We start from the raw sequence: 17,547 nt of genomic DNA, 5'->3' as shown, positions 1-17,547 counted from the left end.
ACAATGGCTTTCTCATCAACAACAAAACGTGCATCACCTTTGGTTGTGTCCACAGCTGACCGTGCAATTGCTAAGTATTCGGCATCAGTAGGCTTAGAAAAACGTGCAACTGTTTTCGCTTCAACCTTACTAAACCATGACTCTAATAAGCGGGATTCACCGGCAAAAAGAGGAATAGCCATTTCCTGAGCTGATCTCTGGCCATTGGGACGAGCAACTGTTCCCATTGATTCTGAAGGGGTTTCAACAGTGGTAGGCATTGTCACAGCCGTGGAAGTAATATTTGAACGCAGATTATAATTAAGTGCACCTGGCATCAGAAATAGTATACACAAAAATAAACACAAAAAAATATCAACTTGGCTAAAGTAAAAATGGCAGAAATAAAATTATTAAATTGGGCTAGGCAAGAAAATAATTAAGAACAAGCAATTGTAAACTAAATTTAGCAATCTTTCATTAAAAAAATGACTGGAATTAGATGTATGTAAATTAATTAAACCAGACTAAGCACAGCAATTGAGAATATAAAAACTGGAAGTGCAATTGCAAAATTTCATTAAAAAGATTCAACACAACAAGTGGCAATGCAAGAAATATGGATGTAGCACATAAACTGGACACAGGAATGTATATAACTGCTATGGTAAAAATTTAAAATAAAATGCTTAAAGGATAAATTTCAAGTTAGGTCTGGAGAAATATAAAAAAAATTTCTATGTTCTATTGTCTATGGAAATCTCAAAAACAAATTTCTATTATGCAAAATAAACTGCTAGAAACAATTATTTCTTACTTCTCTCACCTTTGAATTCACTAATGACACTAGTAACAATTAATGAATAATGGAATCATATGCAGGGAATATTGAAATGTCTCAGAGAAACTGTGGGCCTCTGGAGTACTAAACCGGCTCCAATATTTAACAAGTCAAGATTAATTCATAAGATATTTTGGATATATTTACGTTAAACCTCATTAAATCATAGCACACGATATCTTAGCTCATATTTACTTAACTCAGGGCTGCAGGATTTGCAATATAACAGTGGCCAAAACGAAAAACGGTGACCAGACGTGTGAAGAGGACCATGTGAGGGCTTGTTTACAAACTGGTGCGATGGCAGCGCTCCTGGCGGCGGTGGCGCGAAGCTCCGTGGAGACCCCCAAGCTGGGAATTGATGTTGGGAGCGCGAAGATAAACTCGGAGACGACGATATTGCGACGATGGCGGTGGAGAATACAATTTTCTAGGAGAAGTTCACACAAAACGATGTAGCAGGGGCTGGTGGCGAGGTGTGTGAGCTTGGGAGGGAGGCAGGGTGGCGACACTAGTCAAACAATTGTAGTCTTTTTTTTCACCAATTCCTCTTGAATAACTGTACAACACCCACAATAATCAGTTGATACTTGCGACGATGGCTGACCACGATTTCAGTAGCTTGAGCACTCACAAAGCTTAGATACTGTCAGCTTGGGTGGCGGTGGTGGTGGTGGGTGCACTAGGTGGTTCCCACGTGGTGGCGCGAGGTTCAAAAAAATGGCTGGCGCGGGAAGCTTCCTTCCTCCTCACTGATGAATGAGCGTTCTCACAGGAAAATATTGACCCTTACTTCTGAAACGTTGGCCTGGAGTAGTGGTTGATGGCAGGACCCCGGTCTGGCACAATATTTGATGCGTGGGTGGCAGGATGGCGGCTTATGGCGGTGGCGGTGGCGGCTGGAACACGAGGCGATGCTGGGTACTTGAACTTTTGTTTCCAGAAAAAAAATTCTGGGTCCCACTGCTGCTACCAGTATTCGTTTGCCTTGTTCGGGTAGAAGGTAGACACAGTAGTCGCTTCTGTATATATTTATTGACTGAGATAGCAAGGTATATATCTGCCTAGCCGAGGTCCTTCTACTCTGAGTCTGTGAGGATAACTGAGGCTGCTGGGAGCATGCCTGATGCTCCTCTGTCTGGCATGACGTCAGAGGCCTACTCGCCTGTGATTGGTTACATTTCAACTGACAGAATTTGAGTATAACAATTATTTAATGTACCATAGCAAATATTTATTTATTTTTATTTATTTTTTTATTTACATACAAGAAGGTACATTGGGTTTGTGAGAATACATAGCATAGTATTTACAATTTTGTAAAGCCACTTGCTCTGACTGATTACAATGACAGCTTGATTGGTAATTTAAACAAGAATAACTGGCACCATACAGCAGATTGATAGCACATATAAGAAGACAGCAATGATCACAATGGTAAACATGTTTGGATTGGGTACATAAAGATAGGGGGACTGGGTAGCAATAGATACAGTGCAATTTTAAAGCAACAAGGTTTTTTAGTTCATTATTAACAACATCATTTAGTGTATGTGGGTTAGGGTTAGAGTAGATGAGGGTAGTATCATCAGCAAACAAAATAGGTTTCAGAATGTTAGAGACATTAGGCAGATCATTGATGTATATAAGAAATAGGAGAGGTCCCAAGATGCTGCCCTGTGGTGCTCCAACAGTTATTGGTAAAGTGGAAGAGGTTATATTATTGACAACTACACATTGGTGTCTATCACTAGGATAGGATTGGATATAGTCCTGTGCATGGCCTCGGATTCCAATATAATGGAGTTTACATATAAGGTAATTGTGATTAACAGTATCAAAGGTCTTTCTCAGGGCAATGGAGAGTCCAATTGGAAACTCATTTTTGTCAAGGGCTGAGTAAATTCTATCAAGGAGACTAATAATTGTCTAACCCTAACCAACCTAACCAATTGAACCTAAACAACCCTTCCTAACCTATTTAAACCTTACCTAAACTATCACAACTAAGTCAATAAATTATGATCTTAGTATAGTATAATAATAATAATTCACTAATAATTGAATAATAATTCATAATTAATTTTTTTTTTAGTGTCCCTGTGGCCTTGACCAGGCCTCCACCCCCAGGAAGCAGCCCGTAACAACTGACTCACACCCAGGTACCTATTTTACTGCTAGGTAACAGGGACATAGGGTGAAAGAAACTCTGCCCATTGTTTCTCGCCGGTGCCTGGGATCGAATCTAGGACCACAGGATCACAAGTCCAATGTGCTGTCCGCTCAGGCGACTGGCTCCCGGCCTAGTAGGCCGAGAAGTGCGTTCTGGCTACTAGGTACTACATATACACATTATATATATATATTTATATATATATATATATATATATATATATATATATATATATATATATATAAATATATATATATATATATATATATATATATATATATATATATATATATATATATATATATATATATATATATATATATATATATATATATATATATATATATATGTCGTACCTAGTAGCCAGAATGCACTTCTCGGCCTACTATACAGGGCCCGATTTGCCTAATAAGTCAAGTTTTCCTGAATTAATATATTTTCTCAATTTTTTTTCTTATGAAATGATAAAGTTACCCATTTCATTATGTATGAGGGTAATTTTTTTTATTGGAGTTAAAATTAACGTAGATATATGACCGAACCTAACCAACCCTACCTAACCTAACCTAACCTATCTTTATAGGTTAGGTTAGGTTAGGTAGCCGAAAAAGTTAGGTTAGATAGGTTAGGTAGTCGAAAAACAATTAATTCATGAAAACTTGACTTATTAGGCAAATCGGGCCTTGCATAGTAGGCTGAGAAGTGCATTCTGGCTACTAGGTACGACATATATATATATATATATATATATATATATATATATATATATATATATATATATATATATATATATATATATATATATATATATATATATATATATATATATATATACATATATATATATATATATATATATATATATATATATATATATATATATATATATATATATATATATATATATATATATATATATATATATATATATATATATATGTCATACCTAGTAGCCAGAACGCACTTCTCAGCCTACTATGCAAGGCCCGATTTGCCTAATAAACCAAGTTTTCCTGAATTAATATATTTTCTCTAATTTTTTTCTTACGAAAAGATAAAGCTACCCATTTCATTATGTATGAGGTCAATTTTTTTTTATTGGAGTTAAAATTAACGTAGATATATGACCGAACCTAACCAACCCAACCTAACCTAACCTAACCTATCTTTATAGGTTAGGTTAGGTTAGGTAGCCGAAAAAGTTAGGTTAGGTTAGGTTAGGTAGATAAGGTAGTCGAAAAACAATTAATTCATGAAAACTTGGCCTATTAGGCAAATCGGGCCTTGCATAGTAGGCTGAGAAGTGCGTTCTGGCTACTAGGTACGACATTTATATATATATATATGTCGTACCTAGTAGCCAGAACTCACTTTTCAGCCTACAATGCAAGGCCCGATTTGCCTAATAAGCCAAGTTTTCATGAAATAATATATTTTCTCAAATTTTTTTCTTATGAAATGATAAAGCAACCCATTTCATTATGTAAGAGGTGAATTTTTTTTATTGGAGTTAAAATTAACGTAGATATATGACCGAACATAACCAACCCTACCTAACCTAACCTAACCTATCTTTATAGGTTAGGTTAGGTTAGGTAGCCGAAAAAGTTAGGTTAGGTTAGGTTAGGTAGGTTAGGTAGTCGAAAAGCAATTAATTCATGAAAACTTGGCTTATTAGGCAAATCGGGCCTTGCATAGTAGGCTCAGAAGTGAGTTCTGGCTACTAGGTACGACATATATATATATATATATATAATGTCGTACCTAGTAGCCAGAACGCACTTCTCAGCCTACTATGCAAGGCCCGATTTGCCTAATAAGCCAAGTTTTCACGAATTAATGTTTTTTCGACTACCTAACCTAACTTAACCTAACTTTTTCGGCTACCTAACCTATCCTTACCTATAAAGATAGGTTAGGTAGGGTTGGTTAGGTTCGGTCATATATCTACGTTAATTTTAACTCAAAAAAAAAAAATGACCTCATACATAATAAAATGGGTAGCTTTATCATTTCATAAGAAAACAATTGGAGAAAATATAATAATTCAGGAAAACTTGGCTTATTAGACAAATCGGGCCTTGCATAGTAGGCTGAGAAGTGCATTCTGGCTACTAGGTACGACATATATATATATATATATATATATATATATATATATATATATATATATATATATATATATATATATATATATATATATATATATATATATATATATATATATATATATATATATATATATATATACACACATACAGAGAGAGAGAAAGAGAGATGGACACAGAGAACTGTAGAGACACACATCCAGACAGACACACACACACACACAGAATTAATACTAGGACCCCACACAACCTACAAATTGTGTGAGAAATCTTTAAGGAAGTCTGATAAAGAAAGAGATCTAGGGGTGGTTCTAAATAGAAAACTATCACCTGAGGACCACATAAAGAACATTGTGTGAGGAGCCTATGCCACGCATTCCAACTTCAGAATTGCTTTTAAATACATGGATGGCGAAATACTAAAGAAATTGTTCACCACTTTTGTTAGCCCAAAGCTAGAATATGCAGCAGTTGTGGGGTGCCCATATCTTAAGAAGCTCATCAACAAACTGGAAAAGGTGCAAAGACATGCTACTAAGTGGATCCCAGAAATGAAGGGGCAGAACTTAGAGGCCTTAGAGGTCACAGATTTAAACTAATTAAAGAAAGATGACGAAGAAATATAAGAAAAAACATTTTAACAAACAGAGTTTTAGACGGTTGGAACAAGTTAAGTGAGAAGATGGTGGAGGCCAGAACCATCAGTAGTTTCAAAGTGTTATATGACAGTGCTGGGTAGACGGGACACCAAGAGCATAGCTCTCATCCTGTAACTACACTTAGGTAATTACAGAGTACAGGTCTGTATACAGATGCATGGTACTGTATAGAGGCCTGGTACACTATAGAGCAAGAAGTAAGAGCTTATCTTACTTATTAGCTTATAAGAGTATAGAGCAAAACGTAGAGCTTAAAAAAGCAAAAGTAACACCAGTTCATAAAGGAGGCAATCCGGCAGACGTAAACAATCATAGACCAATATCAAATCTACCCATACTATCAAAACACAGTCTCCAACACCTGACCACGCCATCACATTTAAACCACCACCAAGCCCACAAATACGTCAACATCAACCAGCATTACACCGTCTAACATACTCTGTCAGATGTAACAACTAAATTTGTGAGTTCAAGAACTAATCTATTGTATAACACAGTGTTAGTACGAGAAAAACATTACTTACATTCGAAGCCGTGTTTTAATATTGCAGGGATCTTGTTGTACTGAAGCTCCACACTGTGTGTTAGTTTGCGTATGATGAACGTGTGTGACAATTTACTACAACAATTATTTAATTATTCTTATTCTTTTTTTTACTATTTTTAGGGTACATGAAATTTCCAACTTATTTATACACAATAATATAAATGCATTGTCATACCCTTATATATTATGGAAAATACGATGCCATGAACGAACTCAAAGTCAAGTCGAAGTCAAAGTCATTGGCCAAACGTATTAGTCATTTTTTTCTCACAAACGATAGGGGATAACAAAACCACATAGTATATAAGTATACAGTAAAGTCAATTTTATTCAGGAAAGTACATACATAGTTGATTTACAAACATAATGTTGGATTTATAGATAGAGCTAGTGCATACAATACCTAAAGCCACTAGTACGCATAGCATTTCAGGCAACCGGGCAGTATATGTACCCTTACTCAAATCTCTGAATATGTTAGATATTAAGTCCCTGCACATCCTCTCATGTGTATTTTATATATATAAAACGCTGAACTGTAATGTCAATCCTGACCTTAAAAGCTTCCTAGAAGGTTGTAACAGATCCCATGAGCACCACACCAGACACAAATACCTATTTGATATTCCAAGTGTACGACTTAGTCAAACAAGAAATGCTTTACAAATCAAGGGACCTCGAATGTGGAATGACCTTCCCAATTATGTTAAAGACTGTACCTCTCCCAACCAGTTTAAGATAAAAACTAAGTACTACCTAATTAACTCAATGTAACCTACCTCACCCCCAAAATGTCAATCCATATCTTCTATTTTAAACAATGCTGTTTTGTTGACCAAATTGCATTTTTACTCTTTTTCTGCCATGTTCCCCCCTCCCCTCTTTTTCCATTTTTTTCTTATTTTTTCTCAACACAATTTATACTTTAATCTCAATTAGTATTAAGTTTTAGTCGTAGTGTTTTTCCTGCCTGAAACGCTTTGCGTAATAGTGGCTTTAGGCATTGTATGTACTAGCTCTATCTATAAATACATCAACTTTTGTATCTTACCTTTTATGTATGTACTTTACCTGAATAAATATTTGTATTTGTATACTATAGTATATAGTATAGTATAGTATATATTTATACTATATATTATAGAGTACAAATACACAAATCACAGTAACAAAAAACACATTTAACATACTGTCTATCATACAATTATCACACATCCAAACAATGTGATGTGGTAAACTACTCTACTACTAAACTATATATTCTACAATCTGATTCTGCCTATTTCTTAATTTAGAAACTGTATGTTGCCCAAACCACACACTAGAAGGCGAAGGGACGACGAAGTTTCGGTAAGTCCTGGACCATTCTCAAGTCGATTGTCGACTTGAGAATGGTCCAGGACGGACCGAAACGTCGTCATCAATTCACCTTCTAGTGTGTGGTCTGGTCAACATACCTTAGCCACGTTATTGTGACTCATCGCCTGCATAGAAACTGTAATTGTGGTTGATCTCGAACCAATTGATAATGTTTTTTTTTTTTTTTTTTTTTTTTTTTGAGATATATACAAGTGTTGTTACATTCTTGTACAGCCACTAGTACGCGTAGCGTTTCGGGCAAGTCCTTAATCCTATGGTCCCTGGAATACGATCCCCTGCCGCGAAGAATCGTTTTTTCATCCAAGTACACATTTTACTGTTGCGTTAAACAGAGGCTACAGTTAAGGAATTGCGCCCAGTAAATCCTCCCCGGCCAGGATACGAACCCATGACATAGCGCTCGCGGAACGCCAGGCGAGTGTCTTACCACTAAACCACGGAGATGTGACGACTTATACTGAATTTTGTAACTATATCATCAAGATTGTAACCAGCTTAGCTAAATGTATTGTGGGGTTCAGTCCCTAACCCCATATATGTGCCTCTGTAACCATTTCCACTACCACCCACAAGATGGGTATGGGGTGCAAAAAGGAGGACAAAAACATAAGAACAGAAGTAACTGTAGAAGGCCTATTGGCCCATACCAGGCAGCTCCTATCTACAACCACCCAATCCCACTAATATACATGTCTAACCCACGCTTGAAACAATCGAGGAAGCCCACCTCCACTACTATGAAGTTCGAAAAATAATTCCTCCACCACTATGAAGTTAAAAAAAAAGAAACTCTGAAGTTCGTATAGCAGGTTAAGCAATGGCAAATCCTAAAGGTTTTTTTCAGTTATATCAAACAAAGGTTAGGGAAAGGATAGGTCCATTAAAGACCGAGACAGATCATATATTGGATAATGAGGAAGAGATGAGTAGTATTTTATATAAATCTTTTATCTCTGTATTTACTAAAGAAGAGCCTAACTCTATGCCTTCAGCTGAACAAGTGTATGTTGGGGGGGACGAGGACAGGTTGACCAGTCTAACATAAGAACAAAGGTAACTGCAGAAGGCCTAATGGCCCCTACGAGGCAGTTCCTATTTATAACAACCGAATCCCACTCATATACATGTCAAGCCAACGCTTGAAACAATTGAGGGTCCCCACCTCCACCCCGTTATGCGGTAATTGTAGCCTGCTAATCAGGGCTCTAATCAACAACCCTGTTACCGAACCAGCATTTACCCAAGTCTTTCCTAAATCTAAGTTTATCCAATTTATACCCATTATTTCGTGTTCTGTCTTAAGTTGATACTTTTAATACCCAATTAATATCCTCTTTGTTGTGTCCATTCATCCACTTGTAAACCTCTATCATTTCACCCCTAACTCTTCGCCTTTCCAGTGAATGCAATTTTAACTCTACTAATCTTTCTTTATATGAAAGATTACTAATTTGGTGATTTAACTTTGACATCCTACGTTGGACACTTTCAAATTAATTTATATCCAATCTATAGAATGGCGACCAAAACTGAACTGCATAATGTAAATGGGGTCTAACCAGAGCAAGACATAGCTGAAGAACAACAAAAGGTGTCTTGTTACTAACACTACGATTAATAAATCCTAGCGTCCTATTTGCCTTATTACAAACATTCATGCATTGATCCTTTGGTTTTAAATTCGTACTAATCATAACTCCCAGATCCCTCTCGCAATCCGATCTCATAATCTCAACACCATTTAGCTGGTATCTTGTAACTCTATCATCATTACCTAGCCTCAAAACTTTACATATATCAGCACCCTAGAAATACAAATCGAAACAGTCTCTATTTTCCGCTTGTTACAACTTGTAATAAAGTTGTTACATCTTGGCTTAACGTGTTTATGACGTATTAGAACATTGTTACAAATTGCTATTTTGTTTGTTATAACTGGTTAGGAGGTGTTAAAACTTGTTTGAACCTTGTACCAACATCATAGTTTCGGTGTGTGTTTGGCGGGAATTGACCAGCATCATTACCTAGCCTCAAAACTTTACATTTATCAGCATTAAACTGCATCTGCAAGTCTTTTGACCATTTCAAAATCTTATTTAAATCAACTTGAAGTGATAGTGAGTCTTCTTCCGTGTTTATTTCCCTACCGATGTTTGTATCATCGGCAAATTTGCAAATGTTGCTACTCAAACCTTAATCTAAAATATTTATATTTATTATAAACAACAGAGGTCCCAGTCCAGAGGCTTGAGGCTCTCCACTTACAACATTTTTCCACTCTTATAACCACCCAAGCCCACTCATATACATGTCGATCCCACGTTTGAAACAATCGATGGACCCCACCTCCGCCACGTTTGGCAGTAATTGGTAACACAAATCAACAACCCTGTTACCGAACCAGTATTTTCCCAGGTCTTTCCTAAATCTAAACTTACGCAATTTATACCCATTATTTCGTGTTCTGTCTGGTGCTGATACTTTTAATATCCCATTTGTTATGTCTATTCATCAACTTGTAAACCTCTATCATGTCACACCTAACTCTTCGCCTTTCCAGTGAATGCAATTTAAGCTTTGTTAATCTCTCCTTATATGAAAGGTTTCTAATTTGGGGAATTAACTTTGTCATTCTATGCTGGATACTTTCAAGTGAATTTATATCAAATCTATAGAACGGCGACCAAAACTGAATTGCATAATCAAAATGGGGCCTGACCAGAGCAACAAATTGATTGATTGATAAGGATTAAGCCACCCAAGAGACGGCACGAGAATGAATAGCTTTAAAGAGCACGATATAGCTGAAGAACAAAACCAGGTGTCTTGTTATTAACCCTTCGATTAATAAATCGTAGTGTCCTATTTGCCTTATTACGAACATTCATGCATTGATCTTTTGGTTTTAAATTCTTACTAATCATAGCTCCAAGATCCCTTTCGAAATATCCGTCTTCGCAATCACAACACCATCTATCTCGTATCTTGTAACTCTATCATATCATTACCTAACTTCAAAACTTTACATTTATCAACATTGAACTGCATCTGTCAACCTTTTGCCCATTTCAAAACTCTATTTAGATCAGCTTGAAGAGATAGTGAGTCTTCTACTGTGTTATTTCCCTACCGATTTTTGTATCATCGGCAAATTTGCAAATGTTGTTACTCAAACCTGAATCTAAATCATTTATATATATATATACAGTATTAGTATATTTTGGTAGCAGTCTTTCCTGTAGACATATATTATTAAATATGACCGAAAAAGTAAGATTAATAATTCTAACACGAATTTTCTCAATCTTTCGTACATTACGCTTCACTGTTGGAGGTAAATCAAAAATCACTTCTCCAAAATTCATTTTTATTTCTAGTCTGACGCGACACGGGCGCGTTTCGTAAAACTTATTACATTTTCAAAGACTTCACAAATACACAACTGATTAGAACTTACGTATCTCTGATTTTATATCTACATTTGAGTGAGGTGGGAGGGGTGATGTGGCATTAACACAAGACAGAACAAGAGGGGATATTAATAGGGTATTAAAAGTATCAACACAAGACAGAACAGAAACAATGGGTATTGAATAGAAGTGTTTGTAGAAAGCCTATTGGTCCATATTTCTTGATGCTTCTATATTGGAGCGGAGTCTTGAGGTGGGTAGAATATAGTTGTGCAATAATTGGCTGTTGATTGCTGGTGTTGACTTCTTGATGTGTAGTGCCTCGCAAACGTCAAGCCGCCTGCTATCGCTGTATCTATCGATGATTTCTGTGTTGTTTACTAGAATTTCTCTGGCGATCGTTTGGTTATGGGAAGAGTTTATATGTTCCTTAATGGAGCCCTGTTGCTTATGCATCGTTAAACGCCTAGAAAGAGATGTTGTTATCTTGCCTATATACTGGGTTTTTTGGAGCTTACAGTCCCCAAGTGGGCATTTGAAGGCATAGACGACGTTAGTCTCTTTTAAAGCGTTCTGTTTTGTGTCTGGAGAGTTTCTCATGAGTAGGCTGGCCGTTTTTCTGGTTTTATAGTAAATCGTCAGTTGTATCCTCTGATTTTTGTCTGTAGGGATAAGGTTTCTATTAACAATATCTTTCAGGACCCTTTCCTTCGTTTTATGAGCTGTGGAAAAGAAGTTCCTGTAAAATAGTCTAATAGGGGGTATAGGTGTTGTGTTAGTTGTCTCTTCAGAGGTTGCATGGCTTTTCACTTTCCTTCTTATGATGTGAAAAAAGTGAAAAGCCATGCAACCTCTGAAGAGACAACTAACACAACACCTATACCCCCTATTAGACTATTTTACAGGAACTTCTTTTCCACAGCTCATGAAATGGAGGAAAGGGTCCTGAAAGATATTGTTAATAGAAACATTATCCCTACAGACAAAAATCAGAGGATACAACTGACGATTTACTATAAAACCAGAAAAACGGCCAGCCTACTCATGAGAAACTCTCCAGACACAAAACAGAACGCTTTAAAAGAGACTAACGTCGTCTATGCCTTCAAATGCCCACTTGGGGACTGTAAGCTCCAAAAAACCCAGTATATAGGCAAGACAACAACATCTCTTTCTAGGCGTTTAACGATGCATAAGCAACAGGGCTCCATTAAGGAACATATAATCTCTTCCCATAACCAAACCATCGCCAGAGAAATCCTAGTAAACAACACAGAAATCATCGATAGATACAGCGATAGCAGGCGGCTTGACGTTTGCGAGGCACTACACATCAAGAAGTCAACACCAGCAATCAACAGCCAATTATTGCACAACTATATTCTACCCACCTCAAGACTCCGCTCCAATATAGAAGCATCAAGAAATATGGACCAATAGGCTTTCTACAAACACTTCTATTCAATACCCATTGTTTCTGTTCTGTCTTGTGTTGATACTTTTAATACCCTATTAATATCCCCTCTTGTTCTGTCTTGTGTTAATGCCACATCACCCCTCCCACCTCACTCAAATGTAGATATAAAATCAGAGATACGTAAGTTCTAATCAGTTGTGTATTTGTGAAGTCTTTGAAAATGTAATAAGTTTTACGAAACGCGCCCGTGTCGCGTCAGACTAGAAATAAAAATGAATTTTGGAGAAGTGATTTTTGATTTACCTCCAACAGTGAAGCGTAATGTACGAAAGATTGAGAAAATTCGTGTTAGAATTATTAATCTTACTTTTTCGGTCATATTTAATAATATATATACAGTATTATAAACAACAGAGGTCCCAGGACAGAGCCTTGAGGTACTCAACCTACAACATTTTCCAACTCTGACTTAACCCCATTTATACTAACTCTGTTTCCTTTGGCATAGCCGCATGCCCTAATCCATCTTAATAAATCTACGGTACAAACTGTATAGCTTAGGTTCATATATTGGGGGATTGGGTTGCACTAGATTGCACTGCACTAGAAATTAGGTACTGGGATATCGGTATATATGTCAGGTGGTTGTAGGTAATGAATCCCCCAATGGTGAACATTCCAATTTTAAACTATGTAAACAAGAGCTCGGACATACTCCCCAACACTATATCTGTAATTGCCCTGTTATAAGTGACTTCAGACCAAGTGGTATGAGGCAGCTCTGTAATCACTTCATACACTCAGAAAATTGGAAGATATTCATGCGCTGTACCAGAGTGTGCTAGTGGAGGTTAATAGATCAGCCTTAATGCACTTAATGTTCTCTCCTGATTTTTAGTCAAACTTGATTTGTTTTTGTACCCTTGGCTTGGATTTTCTACCCTGATTGAATGTTTGACTAACTGTCCTGTGAGATGGGAATATTAGATGAGCTTATAGCTAGCTTTTGATCTACACTGTGTAATCTTTCATATAGAATAGCGTAGCAGCTGTTGTTGTTGTTTAAAATTCAGCTACTCGGAAAAACCAGTTCCAAGTAGCTACGGTGAGCCCCGTAGCGAACTTACCTGGCATAGAAGCGGGGCTGTTGGCCGGCAAATAGCAGGGTAACAGCACATTGCTGTGTATATAGAAGCAATATAGGAGAAGTCCTAACATTTCCATCTTGATGACAGCATGAGTGACGATGTTGGGAGACGTATAGTGTCCAGAGACCGTGTTGATGTGGTTATTTACAACGATTACGTGTTGTTTCTTAGAGTTTCTTGATATGAGCACTTGTCAGTCAATGTCGGTGCTTGTTATTTATGATAGGTAAAATTTGTCAAAGTTTTCTCCTCCATATGACTGATGAGTGGCAATTTTGAGCCGAGGCGCCTGAATGTGTGTGCAGCGTCAATGTTGATCGATATTTGGGCATGGCTTGTGTGTTTAAGAATCTGTGGTGAGTGATGGACACAGCCTTCACAATTATACTTCAGAGAATGTAAACAACTAAGAGTCATTAGAAATATGTGTAGAATAATAAACCCTACAATGTTTGAGTTAGGGAAAACACCATTTGTCATATAGATACTGTTCTTAAAGATTCACCCATTTTGCACCAGCAAGATAACATATAAGATTTTAAGGGTTGACGAATGTTAATCTTCTTGTTTGATAAACTGTGCACTTGAGACATAGTTAATAAGAACACGCCAATATATAAGACAACAAAACGTTTTCAGATTCTTTCACACCACTTTCCAGCAACTTTTATAATTTATATAAATTGTTTTAGGGAATAATACATAAATTATATATTTAAACATGATATTAGTGTTTAGTGGAATGCATAAGGAGTCAAATTGTGTTAAAAAGAGCGATTTTTAGAAAATTTGGAAAACTACTTTTTTCTGATCATAGAATAACTAAACTTATTTTGAAGGTTTCATTCAGCCATTATATATCATTCACAATTTATTAATGAATTTTACAAAAAATACCATGAATTTTATATTTAAACATGTAAAAACTATTTGTAATACATTAGGAACAAAATAGTTGTAGAAAAATAATTTATTATAAAACCTTTGTGTTTGGATTTTTTGATTAAAAGTTTCTCAAAGGCTCTCCTGCACCATTCTCAATGCAAGTCATTCCTACACCTATGGGAAGAGATAGATGAACGTTTTCTATATGATTTGTGTTTGCTGGGTGAGCACTGGAACATCCATGAGGTGGAAGAAGAACTTTTTCGTCAACTTCACAGACTTGCGCACACACTCCACTCCACCAAGCATCATGGTACATTTATCTATGAGGCTCATGTTCACGTTATAGTCTATGACACAGTCTGGCTTATACATGGTGTTGCGCGTCTGAAAGTGGACTTTCCCACTGTCCAACATAGCACCGGTGTGAATCGTAGTCAGCATATTCACCTTGCATCTGTCCTTCCACCGCACTGACAGCATATTGTTACACTTGCGCAGCTGCCACTCACCCATGGCTATATCTATACTGAACACTGGCATTTCCTTCCTGTAGGCCTTTGCAGTGCCACATACGCCGGTGTTGTGGGCAAGGAGGTATCTGGTCAACAAGGGACTGATGTAATAGTTGTCGATGAACAGTATATGTCCCTTGTTCAGCAACGGCTCCATCAGGGTTTTTACGACACTGCCAGAGAACCCGTGTTCATCTTGAGCTGGTATGTCGACATCTGTACCAGAATATAATATCATGTCCAAGACGATACCAGTCTCACAGTCGCACAGCACAAAAAACTTCAGTCCAAATCGGTGCCGCTTTGATGGGATGTACTGCTTGAATGCCAGTCGCCCCTTGAATAGTACAAGCGACTCGTCAATAACCACATTCTGTGCAGGTACAAAATAATCCCTGAACTTCCCTCTCATGTCACTGAACATCTTCCGTACTTTCCACAGTCTGTCGTGTCTGTCCTCATTTGCATTATTCTTGAAATGCTGGCACTTGAGAATCAAGAGAAACCTATCATATGACATGTACTGGTTGAACACAACGATGGAACAAGGCTGTCTTTGCTCCAATAACCCTGGATGACAGATTTCTCAGAGTGCTTCATCATCATGCCAAGTGCCAAAAACACATACATTTCGTCGATTGTCGTGTCCTTCCATCGCGTGAGGCAGGTAAAATGCCGTCGTCTATGAGGCTGTGAGCGAACCTGTTTGTCTCAGTCACAAGATGGGTCATGAATACATTGTCAAAATATGCCTGGAAATATTCCATGTCTGCCATATCATCACCGGTATATGGGAATAATGATGTAATACCAACATCGCTATCATCAAACGTTGGTAATTGAGGGACAAATGTGGCGCAATCCTCCCACACAAATATAACAGGGGGCTTGGTGTTGGCGCCAACACCACAGCCAACACCACCACGAGCACCAAGAACACGGCTATGTCATCTGCTGCTGCTGCTGCTGCAGCTGCGTGAGGGTATGCTAGGCGCTGAGGCAGATTTACGTACTGTAGGCCTACCATGAACAAATGATGTTGAGGGCCACTGTCGTTGTTGTCCACATGCTGTGAGACACGCTGCCGCCTGCAGCGGCGTGTTGCTGAGGCAGCAAAACCCCGCCTGGTAAAACCACCGTTGCACGTACTCGGGTCGTCCACACTACTCGTATTGGAGCCAATGTCACTGAAGCACAAGAAAGATTCGTCACATGTACTGTCACTGAATAAACTACTAGCGTCTGGGGACATACATGATGGTGGTGATGATAACGGTGTTGACCTAGGGCGGAGAGGCAGGCCGGGCGAGGCGCGTGTACCGTACACGCTCGCCGCATCTTCCAATTCCGTTTCTCCCTCACTCGTATCAGATCTCTGAGTAAGGTCTTTCTCTGGATCATAGTCTAGGTCATCATCCATAACACGGTCATCATACAAAATATCGCGTATTTCCTCCTCAGAGAGTCGTTTTCCAAGACCCCGGGTCACTGTGAAGTGGGAGCTCATAAAGGATGTGTCAGACATGGTTGCTGCTGTGAAACTGAGGCTCCCCACGGCCGCGGGGCATGCTGGGATTTTTTTTAAGGCGGACGATCACTGGAGCCCCCCAGCCATCCATACCATACCCGCGTCACCGTGCGCCAGTTTTGAATGGAACGGGAAAAATAAAAATACCCGGAGGCACGGTGTGCAAACCAGTCGTGGGCCTGCAGGCGTGTTGCGTAGTTTAAGGGTTAAAAAACAAAAGAATTTTTTCGATAGAATTTATTTCCTGTGCACTGGGGGGGGGGGGTGTCATATTTGGAGGCGACGCAGTTGAAGGGTTAAGATATGGAAACCATACAACCGCTGCATATTCCAGCTTTGGTTTAACAAAAGTCGTGAACAAATTCTTTAGTATTTCTCCATTCATGTATTTAAAAGCAATTCTGAAGTTAGAAAGTGCAGCATAGGCTCCTTGCACAAGGTTCTTAATGTGGTCCTCAGGTGACAGTTTTCTTTCCAGAACCACCCCTAGATTCCTTTCTTTGTCAGAATTCTTTAAAGATTTCTCACATAATTTATAGGTCGTGTGGGGTCTATGTTCTCTAATTCCACAATCCATAACATGGCATTTATTCACATTAAATTCCATTTGCCAAGTGTTGCTCCATATATTTATTTTGTCCAGGTCTTCTTGTAGGGCATGACACTCATCTAGATTTATTATCTTAGCATCATCAGCAAACATGTTCATATAATTCTGTATTCCAACTGGTAGATCGTTAATGTAGACAATGAACATTACCAGTGCAAGAACTGAACCCTGTGGTACTCCACTTGTAACATTCCTCCAATTCGATACCTTACCTCTGATTACGGCCCTCATTTTTCTGTCAGTTAGGAAATTTTTCATCCATGTTAGAAGTTTACTCTTCACCCCTCCAATAGGTTCCAGTTTCCAGAACAACCTCTTATGGGAAACTCTGTCAAAAGTCTTTT

The sequence above is a fragment of the Procambarus clarkii genome, chromosome 73 (genome assembly GCF_040958095.1).
Source record: "Procambarus clarkii isolate CNS0578487 chromosome 73, FALCON_Pclarkii_2.0, whole genome shotgun sequence".
NCBI lineage: Eukaryota > Metazoa > Arthropoda > Malacostraca > Decapoda > Cambaridae > Procambarus > Procambarus clarkii.
Note: the sequence above shows the minus strand (reverse complement) of the source record.